This window comes from Oncorhynchus mykiss, chromosome 8 (assembly GCF_057628025.1).
Source record: "Oncorhynchus mykiss isolate SJ-2025 chromosome 8, ASM5762802v1, whole genome shotgun sequence".
Taxonomy (NCBI): Eukaryota; Metazoa; Chordata; class Actinopteri; order Salmoniformes; family Salmonidae; genus Oncorhynchus; species Oncorhynchus mykiss.
Window position 1 is genome coordinate 24,953,496 of NC_143029.1, and position 12,436 is coordinate 24,965,931.

Genomic DNA, 12,436 nt, shown 5'->3' on the forward strand with positions numbered 1-12,436 from the left:
TCTTCACTTTGACAATTGGGTACTTTTTTCCACCACTGTACAAATAAACACCTTAACATTTCCATTCATGCTTGATAAGTAAATTCTGTGAGACATTTGGTTTCTTATTTTGTGTGCAAATGTCACGTCCATAACGATGGAATTTCCCTGATATGGTCATTGCAAATTGGTGATTTTGTGGTCAATTAACCATTTCTTTGTGGATTTTGATGTGTGCTTAGGGGCTTTGTCTTGTTGGAAGATCCATTTGGGACCAAGTTTCAGCGTTCTAGCAGAGACAACCAGATGTTTGACTAAAATGTCCTGGTACTTGGTAGAGTTCATGATGCTGTTGGCCCCAGGACCAGTCTAAGCAAAACATCCCCACGACATGAAATATCCACAACCAGAAGGTATGAAGTTATTTTATGCATATGTATTTGTCAAACGCACCGTTGGTGTGCATGGCCAAAGGACTTCCATTTCCGTCACATATACGACCATAGCACCTGGTTCCAATCCAAGTGTCAGTGCTGTTTAGCAAGCTCCAGGTGTTACTGTGAAAAATGCTTTTTTTCTAGCAACCCTTCTGAAGAGCCTATTGGCATAGAGGTCCCACTGGGCACACACTGGTTGAATCAGGCGAAGCAGGGTACATGGAGGTAGGCATCTAGATGGTAGACTCAAGCTGTATGTGAAGGTAAATTCAGAGTAAGTTTGGGTTCATGTAGGCTACGTCGACATCTGATTTGCCCAACAAAAGACACCATTATTTCAACATGTCTCCGTCTATTATCTATGCATAGTCACTTTAATAACTCTACCTACTTGTACACATTACCTCACTTACCTCGACTAAGCGGTGCCCCCGCACATTGGCTCTGTACCGGTACCCCCTGTATAGCCTTGCTATTTGTTACTTAAACATTTTTGGGAGGGGTATTGTTTCTTAAAACTGCATTGTTGATTAAGGACTTGTAAGTAAGCGCTTCACTGTAAGGACTACACATGTTGTATTTGGCGCATGTGATATTATACTGAACAAAAATATAAAACGCAAATGTGCAGTTTTGTCACACAACACAATGCCACAGATGTCTACATTTTTGAGGAAGCGTGCAATTGGCATGCTGACTGCAGGATTGTCCACCAGAACTGTTGCCAGAGAATGTAATGTTAATTTCTCTACCATAAGCCGCCTCCAATGTTATTTTAGAAAATTTGGCAGTACGTCCAACCGGCCTCACAACCGCAGACCACGTGTAACCACGCCAGCCCAGGATCTCCACATCCGGCTTCTTCACCTGCGGGATTGTCTGAGACCAACCATCTGGACAGCTGATGAAACTGAGGAGTATTTCTGTCTGTAATAAAGCCATTTTGTGGGGGGAGGGGAATTATTATGTTTGCCTGAGCCTGGCTCCCTAGAATGTGTTGAAATGATAGCTCAGCAGAATCAGACATAGCTTGTTTCCAAAGCTATGCAGGGTATATACATGGTAGACTTGTTGTCATTTAACTTCTTTGGGCTCTTAGCGCCTCTTCAACCTCAGGAGGCTGAAGAAATTTGGCTTGTCACCAAAAACACTCACAAACTTCTACAGATGCACAATCGAGAGCATCCATTCGGGCTGTATCACCGCCTGGTGCGGCAACTGCTCCGCCCACAACCGTAAGGCTCTCCAGAGGGTAGTGAGGTCTGCACAACCCATCACCGGGGGCAAACTACCTGCCCTCCAGGACACCTACACCACCCTACATGTCACAGGAAGGCCATAAAGATCATCAAGGACAACAACCACCCGAGCCACTGCCTGTTCACCCCGCTATCATCCAGAAGGCGAGGCCAGTACAGGTGCATCAAAGCAGGGACAGAGAGACTGAAAAACAGCTTTTATCTCAAGGCCATCAGACTGTTAAACAGCCACCACTAACATTGAGTGGCTGCTGCCAACACACTGACTCAACTCCAACCACTTTAATAATGGAAATGTATGGAAATTGATGTAAAAATATATCACTAGCCACTTTAAACAATGCTACTTAATATAATGTTTACATACCCTACATTACTCATATACTGTACTCTATATCATCTACTGCATCTTTATGTAATACATGTATCACAGGCCACTAAACTATGCCACTTTGTATACATACCCTACATTACTCATCTCATATGTATATACTGTACTCGATACCATCTACTGCATCTTGCCTGTGCCGTTCTGTACCATCACTCATTCATATATCTTTATGTACATATTCTTTATCCCTTTACACTTGTGTGTATAAGGTAGTAGTTTTGGAATTGTTGGGTTAGATTACTGGTTGGTTATTCCTGCATTGTCGGAACTAGAAGCACAAGCATTTCACTACACTCACATTAACATCTGCTAACCATGTGTATGTGACAAATAAAATTTGATTTGATTATCGAACAAAGGGACCATTTGTGATGTAACTGGGACCTTTTGGAGTGCCAACAGAAGAAGATCAAATGTAAGGCATTTTTTATATCGCTATTTCTGACTTTCGTGTCGCACCTGCCTGGTTGAAATATGTTTTTCATGTGTTTGTATGCGGGGCGCTGTCCTCAGATAATCACATGGTTGCTTTCGCTGTAAAGCCTTTTTGAAATCTGTCACGGCGGCTGGATTAACAAGAAGTGAAGCTTTATTTTGATGTATTACACTTGTGATTTTTATGATAGTAAAATATTTAGAGAGATTTGAATTTGGCGCTCTGCAATTTCACCGGATGTTGTCGACTTTCCCAAACAGGTTTTAAGTGCATTACCCCTCATATACCAGTAGGAGTCAATGTTTAGGCAGGAACTGTTTGACTGTGGCTTCACATTTTATTTTTAATATACCTCTTTATTTAGGTTGATGAAATGTCCAGAGGAGACTTTGTGTCCATCTGATAAGATAAGTTACGCCTGTTAGCTAGGTTTGCTAGCTAGCTGGAATGGCATTGCCCTCCATCCCCATTTACAATTAAACAATTTGGGAAAGCTAACGTTATAACTTACTAACTTACTGGTAGAACAACTAAGCCAGTTACTCATGGCTGTCAATATCACAGAGTTGTGTTACATGGCTATCTAGCCATATCTTGTTTTTTTATTTTGATTTAGCTGTGAAGTTGTACGTAGTGTTGGTGACGTCAAAGGCATTGCAGTGTATTTTTTTTGTTAGACATGTTACCACATCGTTAGCTTTTTACTTTTTTTGATTACATAAATGCTTCAAAATTCACAAAAAGTGACATTATCCGAAGAAGATTATCTCATAGAACAAAACATAAGATCCCTTAATATCTGCGTTTATCCCCCCAAAAATTGTTTTTTTCCCCCCATAGGCTTTTCCCAACGTGCCATGGTGGAGTTAGCCTCCTTGTACCTATTGCTTGATTTATGAAGGTCAACAAACAATTGTCTCTTTTCATTTGAGAGTTCTTTACCTTTCCCCACGGTGATGGATTACAAATGGATTTTACATGGTCAGAGCCTTGAGAATGACCTAAAAAAGTAGAATGTTAACAGATTTTTATTTCTGTTTTATTTTATCTATAAGAATCTTTAGGAGTGCCAACAATTTGGACACATATTTTTGAGAGAAAAAAATATAACTTGTTAAAGAGAATCTATCATCTCCCTAAGTAATTATATTAGTATAAAATAATGGAATATCCTTTTTTTTATAATACAATAGAGCTCAGTATGTGTATTATTCATTTATACAGTCTTCCCCCCTCTAATCTTTATCAAGGGTGCCAATCATTTTGGAGGTGACTGTATACATTACAGTGCTGCTTATAAATGCCTGCTGGTTGTGTGTGTCCATTCTAACAGGATGTTTGATGGAATCTCTGACAGGAGGGAAAACAGGGAAAATACATGCTTAACCATGTAGTCCCTTAGACACAGATCTTAGATAAGCTTACCCTCCCCAAATCCTAAACTTAAACATCAGAGTGAAAAATACTAATCTGAACATAGATCAGTGTTTAGGGGGACAACGTCATCATCCTACTCTAACTGCTTTAGTTTCCATTCGGGCTATGACGGTGGAAACTAACATGTTTCTTACTCCAATGGTGCAGTCGTAGCATAATGATTGCCATGCTCAGAGTGGTCTCAAGTGAAATAAACATTAAGGCTCTGACCTAAATCGGACCGGGTTTTTCGCAACAGAGGGATTTAAAGGCTTGTAAATTAATCTCCTGCATTACTTAGGCCTAGCCCACAATTTCAAAGTCTATAGGTTCCCATTCCTAGCAGCGACGTGCAGCTAGCTACATTAAAACTAAATTGGTTTTGATTTAAGAACTAATTGACCCCCAAACACAAAGCTGATCACAAGATGGCTTGGGACCACTAGAAGAATATTATACCCCTCAGGTTGTTATCTAATGGTTAACCCTAAAACAACACTGGGTAGGGGTCAAGACCTGAAGGAAAGCTGCCTTGTGAGAAGCTCTGTTAAACGTGTTGGATGATAGGCCAACCAGTGTGACCGCCCTTCTGCAGAGCCCTGAGGTCAAATTCAAAGCCAGAAATTGATTCAGGGCTCTGGTTAGGCCTAGAAATTAGCCAATTGTAGTACCCCTCAGAGTGGCTTGGGCCCTGGGGATGAAGACTGAGGTATGGTGGTGATATGGGGGCCTTTAGTTATGTTCAGACAGACAGAGAGACAGACAGAGAGCGAGAGCATTGACAGCTCAGTCTCTGTTACTAACTATCCTCTGTTGGCCAAATATCCTAATGATGTTAATCCTAATCCTGATTTAGCTATCTAATATAGTCAGCCAAATCAATAATGATCCCTGTCATCATAATCCCCCACAACATGATGGAACTAATCTGGTCATTCATCCCTGAGAGGGGTCTTGGCACGACACTCCTTCCTCTGTTAGTACCACAGTATGCTTCATGCCAGCGTACAACATACATTATTCATACTGGCACAATGAATAAATCATCACATCAAAAAATATTCCTCTCTCCATCAGAGAGGAATGGACCCTGCCTGGATGGATATGCTCGCTCACCCTATGGATGGATGGCTTCTCCCATTGGCAGGGTGTGTGTGAACGTGTGTGTGTGTGTGTGTGTGTGTGTGTGTGTGTGTGTGTGTGTGTGTGTGTGTGTGTGTGTGTGTGTTTGAACATGTGTGTGTGTAGGGCAAGCCCAGTCCCAGAAGTGACTCGTCTTATCAACTCTATGCAAGAATTTGCTATGAGTCGTCTTAGGAAATCAACATTCTCTGTGTTGGTCTTGCCAACCACCAATGTCACACCACTGAGAAGCAGAGGTGACATCATGTAAGTCTGATATCTGATTGGAGGTTAACTTTAAAGTAATACTAGTGGTCAACAAGGTTTTGAATCCAAACAACTCAGATGGTTATACAAGGGTCTAAGATTCATTGTTCTTTCTGTTATTTGTTTCTGCCCAGCTGTGGTGAGATTCTTTTTTCTCTCTTTCTTCTCTCTTTTTTTCCCCCAGTTTCTTTTCTCTCTTTCTTTCTTTTCTGTTTGTCCACCCCCCCCCCCCCCCCATGGACTTTTGGTTTCTCTCTCTCTCTGACCATGATTAGAATGTCTTGTAATGCATGTAAATGCTTTGTAACTTAAGTTTATGCTTTGCATGTGAATCCATAAATATAGTAATTAAATACACTTGGATTTCAAATTCAATTCTCAGACATTTCTTCATTGTCTATTACTTTAACTCAACCATATTCTCTTGCATATCGCTAATTACCTTATAGAGTCAGATAAAGATAATTAATTTAATAGGCTAATTGCTTAGTCTTATTACGAGGTACATGTGAGGTATTTATAATATCAAACATGATAAATATTACTGTCCAATGAGTGCAGTGAATGTATGCAGAAGCGTGCTGGCGCCGGAACAGAAGGAAGACGTTTTACGTGCCCCCAAACAATTGTGTTTTATTGTTTGTTTATCTGTGTTGTTTGTAACTTGTTTTTTAAAACTATTTTTGTCTATAATGTTGCCGCTACTGTCTCTTATGACCGAAAATAACTTTCAGACATCAGGACTGCGATTACTCACCACGGACTATCAGAAAAACTTTTCTTCTTTCACGACTCTGACGAGCCCGAGAATATACGGATCCCTCGAGAACAGGCCCCGACCCCAGAGATCTGCGTGAACAAGAGGCGAAGAAAGAGAGGCCGAAAGGGCGGGCTGCCATCTGAGGAGTAGGAGGTGATCGAATAAACCCCCACTCCCCTCAATTCTACCAATGGGACATTAAAACTGTAGCATCTTATGCTTCACGGAGCTGTGGCTGAACGACGACAATATCAACATACAGCTGGCTGGTTATACGATGTGCCGGCAGGATAGAACAGCGGTGTCTGGTAAGACAAGGGACGGCGGTCTATGTATTTTTGTAAACAACATCTGGTGCCAGATATTTAAGGAAGTCTTAAGTCATTGCTTGCCTGAGGTAGAGTTTCTCATGATAAGCTGCAGACCACATTACCTACCGAGAGAGTTTGTCTATATTCTTTGCAGCGGTTTATATACCACCACAGTCAGAGGCTGGCACCAAGATAGCATTGAATGAGCTCTATTCCGCTATAAGCTAACAAGAAAACGCTCACCCAGAGCCGGGGACTTTAATGCAGGGAAACTTACATGAGTTTTACCTAATTTCTATGAACATATTACATGTGCAACCAGAGGGAAAATAACTGTACACCACCTATACTCCACACACAGAGACGCATACAAAGCTCTCCCTCGCCCTCCATTTGGCAAATCTGACCATAATTCTATCCTCCTGATTCTTGCTTACAAGCATAAATTAAAGCAGGAAGCACCAGTGACGAGATCAATAAAAAAGTGGTCAGATGAAGCAGATGCTAAGCTACAGGACTGTTTTGCTCGCACAGTCTGGAATATGTTCCGGGATTCCTCTAATTGCATTTGAGGAGTACACCACATCTGTCATTGGCTTCATCAATAAGTGCATCGATGATGTCGTCCCCACAGTGACCATACTGTGGGGAGGAGGTCAGAGACCCCAACCAGAAACCATGGATTACAGGCAGCATCCGCACTGAGCTAAAGGGTAGAGATGCCGCTTTCGAGGAGCGGAACCCTAACCTGGAAGCGTATAAGAAATCCGGCTATGCCCTCCGATGAACAATCAAACAGACAAAGTGTCAATACAGGACTAAGATCGAGTCGTACTACACCGGCTCTGGCGCTCGTCGGATGTGGCAGGGCCTGCAAACCACTACAGACTACAAAGGGAAGCACAGCCGAGAGCTGCCCAGTGACACGAGCCTACCGGACGAGCTAAACTACTTCTATGCTCGCGTCGAGGCAAATAACACTGAAACATGCACGAGAGCACCAGCTGTACCGGAAGACTGTGATCACGCTCTACGCAGCCGATGTGAGTAAGACCTTTAGACAGGTCAACATTCACAAGGCCGCAGGACCAGATGGATTAACAGGACTTGTACTGCGAGCATGCGCTGACCAACTAGCAAGTGTCTTCACTGACATTTTCAACCTCTCCCTGTCCGAGTCTGTAATTCCAACATGTTTTAAGTAGACCACCATAGCTTCTGTGCCCAAGAACACTAAGGTAACCTGCCTAAATGACTACCAACACGTAGTACTCACGTATGTAGCCATGAAGTGTTTTGTAAGTCTGGTCATGGCTCACATCAACACCATCATCCCAGAAACCCTAGACCTACTCCAATTTGCACACCGCCTCAACAGATGATGCAGTCTCTATTGCACTCAACACTGCCCTTTCCCACCTGGACAAAAGGAACACCTATGTGAGAATTGTAGCTCATCAATAGGCTAAGGACCCTGGAACTAAACACCTCCCTCTGCAACTGGATCCTGGACTTCCTGACAGGCCCCCCCCAGGTGGTAAGGGTAGGTAACAACACATCCGCCACGCTGATCCTCAACACAGGGGCCCCTCAGGGGTGCGTGCTCAGCCCCTCCTGTACTCCCTGTTCACTCATGACTGCACCGTCAGGCACGACTCCAACACCATCATTAAATTTGCCGATGACAACAGTGGTAGGCCTGATCACCGACAACAACGAGACAGCCTATAGGGAGGAGGTCAGAGACCTGACCGTGTGGTGCAAGGACAACAACCTCTCCATCAACGTAATCAAGACAAAGGAGATGAATGTGGACTACAGGAGAAAAAGGACCGAGCACGCCCCCATTCTCATCGACGGGGCTGCAGTGGAGCAGGTTGAGAGCTTCAAGTTCCTTGATGTCCACATCACCAACAAATTAACATGGTACAAGCACACCAAAACAGTCGTAAAGCGGGCACGACAAAACCTATTCCCTGTCGGGAGACTGAAAAGATTTGCCATGGGTCTTCAGATCCTCAGAAGGTTTTACAGCTACACCATCTAGAGTATCGTGATTGGTTGCATCACTGTCTGGTATGGCAACTGCTCGGACTCCGACCGCAAGGCACTACAGAGGGCAGTGTGAACGCCCCAGTACATCACTTGGGCCAAGCTTCCTGCCACCCAGGTCCTCTAAACCAGGCAGTTTCAGAGGAAGGCCCTTAAAATTGTCAAAGATTGCCTTGGTCCCCATCTCCACACCACTGCCACTCTCAGTTGTCATCTATGCATAGTCACTTGAATTAACTCTACCTACATGTTGATACTACCTCAACTAACTGGTGCCCTCACACATTGTCTCTGTACCGGCACCCCTTTGTATATTTTGTTATTTTTTACTGCTTTAATTACTTTAAACTTTTATCTCTTATTCTCATCTGTATTTTTTGAAACTGCACTGTAGGTTAGGTTATTTTAAGTAAGCATTTCACTGTAAGGTCTACACCTTTTGTATTCGGCGCATGTGACTAATAAAATTTGATTTGATTTGACCGTGTGTCAGGACCATGCATGGAGCCAGATCAGAGGGGGACTTCAACCATCGACCCCACGCCTGTGGTGAGTGTGACCTGGAACAAACACCATTCCACTCAGTGATTCTTATTGTTTTATGGCTTTTCCCAAGAACGCTGACCAGTGAATGATTACTAAGAGACAATCTGGGTGCACACGCACCACCACTGACAACACTAAAGTAGAACTAACTGGGAGTGAGTAAGGGCATACCAGATGCATGGAACTAAGGATATGTAACATGCTGAATCCACCGGCCACACGCGTCCGTCCACGTGCGCCATTGCGCGCATGTTGATTTTGTCCATCCAAACCAGGCGCGATCATGACACGGAAGTTAAAATACCAAAACCAACTGTGAACGAACTATATTAATTTGGTGGCATTTTGAAATACACATGAAATATTTATGGACATTTAGCTACCTATCGTTTTTAGCTAGTTTGTCCTGGGAGAATAACATTAGGCTGTTATTTTACCTGAAATGCATGATCCTCTTTTTAGTTTCTTTGTAGAAGTTTCACCAGGAGTCATACAAAATTGTGTTTCTCTCTACCCCGACTATTAATCCACAGATAAAAAGGGAAACCTAGTTAGTTATCATTAATTCATATCTCTTTTTTTGTCTTTCAAGCAAGTGGGTCTGTATCTTCCTGGTATCCAATAAGAGGAGACTTGAAGCTTGTGGAGCGTCTCAGATAGAACCACGTTGTATTTTAGCTCTTGGCTACGCAGACACTCGTTCACGCTTGCGAGCCATGTGGTGAAATGATTGAATAACATGTATGTGTACATATATTTTGCAACACTCGCTCGCTCCCAACGTGGCCGTGAGGTTTGCGTGTAAGGGTACATAAGATGCACACAATGATATGTAAGCATCAGAGACATATGGGCCTATAAACAGAGATATTACTCTGTCTATGTCTTAAGCAAACCAACATACAGTAAGACGCATAAGGACATGTAAGGACACATAAGATGCAGCAGAATGATGTCACAGCGAGCTTTCAGTGTCTTAAGGGTGGGATTAGTCTGGCTTGTCATTTAGCTCTGAGGACTAAAAAGTATGATTTCCCAGGGGTCCCTACTGCTGTGCAAAATTCCCCTAGAGACCTAGACCTGACGTCTTCAGGGGAAGTAGGAGTGGGGGATTGAGGAAAAAATAAGAGCAAACACGCAGAGAAGTGAGGGAGGATGTGGGTCAGTAAATTAGTGACTGAGGGGAATGAGAGAGATGTAAGGGTGTGTGTGTTTGTGTACTAGAGAAACAGCAAGAGAGTGCATATGTGCGTTCAAATTAGTGGTAAATTAGTGAGTGAAAGTGAGGCTCAATCCCAATACCCTCCCCCTCCGTTCTGTGCAATCCCCTGAGCCCCATCAAGACAGAGTGGTATCACAATTCAACTTGGAGCAAGGCATAGTGCCTTTTCAGCCATTTGGTAGGCCCACAATAAACGAAGCAAATCAACATGCAGTCTTTCTATCAAGTGTTTCCCAAAACTCCCATGAAGCTCTGCAACCCAACCCTGTCAAGTTGCTTCAAGAATAATAGCTGACAAGAATACTATTATGGAAGCAAATTTAAGTAATTATAACTTCCTAAAGAATCATTAAAAGAACATTAGCCAGCTACTGTAGCTATACATTTAGCTTGCTATATGGGCATTTTTATGAATTGTAGTTTGTGTTGTTTGATGTTTTAGGGACTCCTGAGCAAACCAAGGTGTCATCTTGTGAAACCCATTTGATATAAAGTATCTAGCTAAAGCATTTACTGCAAATGTAATAAACCATTTTGTAAGCTTGCCTTAATGTTCATAAATAAAAACATACAAGATAGTCATGCAATGCACAGTGCACAATGTCTATCACAGTGCCATCCGTTTTGTCACTAAAGCACCTTATACCACCCACCACTGCGACTTGTATGCGCTAGTCGGCTGGCCCTCGCTACATATTCGTCGCCAGACCCACTGGCTCCAGGTCATCTACAAGTCCATGCTAGGTAAAGCTCCGCCTTATCTCAGCTCACTGGTCACGATGGCAACACCCATCCGTAGCACGCGCTCCAGCAGGTGTATCTCACTGATCATCCCGAAAGCCAACACCTCATTTGGCCGCCTTTCGTTCCAGTACTCTGCTGCCTGTGACTGGAACGAATTGCAAAAATCGCTGAAGTTGGAGACTTTTATCTCCCTCACCAACTTCAAACATCAGCTATCTGAGCAGCTAACCGATCGCTGCAGCTGTACATAATCTATTGGTAAATAGCCCACCCATTTTCACCTACCTCATCCCCATACTGTTTTTATTTATTTATTTTTCTGCTCTTTTGCACACCAATATCTCTACCTGTACATGACCATCTGATCAGTTATCACTCCAGTGTTAATCTGCAAAATTGTAATTATTCGCCTACCTCATGCCTTTTGCACACATTGTATATAGACTCCCCCTTTGTTTTCTACTGTGTTATTGACTTGTTAATTGTTTACTCCATGTGTAACTCTGTGTTGTCTGCTCATACTGCTATGCTTTATCTTGGCCAGGTCGCAGTTGCAAATGAGAACTTGTTCTCAACTAGCCTACCTGGTTAAATAAAGGTGAAATAAAAAATAAAATAAAAATGCAGCTGAAGTAACATAGCTAACTCTTTTCTTGCTTATTGTATGTCTATGGATGGATGAGTAGGTACGTAGCTGATCTGTGCATGGACCCTAACACGTTTGGCACAATAGTTCAGAACAGCCATTAATCCCCAAGAAATTGCAGAAAATGACTGAGTGAAGGAAATGGGACTGTTACATTTCAAACTGCTATTATGGAATGAAGTCCTGCTTCAGTACTACTCCACATTGAACTACAGCCAGGGGACGGGTACATTACTACTCCACATTGAACTACAGCCAGGGGACGGGTACATTACTACTCCACATTGAACTACAGCCAGAGGACGGGTACATTACTACTCTACATTGAACTACAGCCAGGGGACGGGTACATTACTACTCCACATTGAACTACAGCCAGAGGACGGGTACATTACTACTCCACCACATTGAACTACAGCCAGAGGACGGCTACATTACTACTCCACCACATTGAACTACAGCCAGAGGACGGGTACATTACTACTCCACATTGAACTACAGCCAGAGGACGGGTACATTACTACTCCACCACATTGAACTACAGCCAGAGGACGGGTATATTACTACTCCACAATGAACTACAGCCAGAGGACGGGTACATTACTACTCCACCACATTGAACTACAGCCAGAGGACGGGTACATTACTACTCCACCACATTGAACTACAGCCAGAGGACGGGTACATTACTACTCCACCACATTGAACTACAGCCAGAGGACGGGTACATTACTACTCCACCACATTGAACTACAGCCAGAGGACGGCTACATTACTACTCCACCACATTGAACTACAGCCAGAGGACGGGTACATTACTACTCCACATTGAACTACAGCCAGAGGAC

The 12,436-nt window shown here is 43.1% G+C and overlaps 1 protein-coding gene across 3 annotated transcripts in view; it reads right to left on the reverse strand.

The window, feature by feature from the left end:
- The window catches only part of LOC110529656 (nuclear receptor coactivator 1), a 100,440-nt gene that overhangs the window by 28,677 nt on the left and 59,327 nt on the right, over nt 1-12,436 (reverse strand). The gene's annotated exons all lie outside the window — the stretch shown is intronic.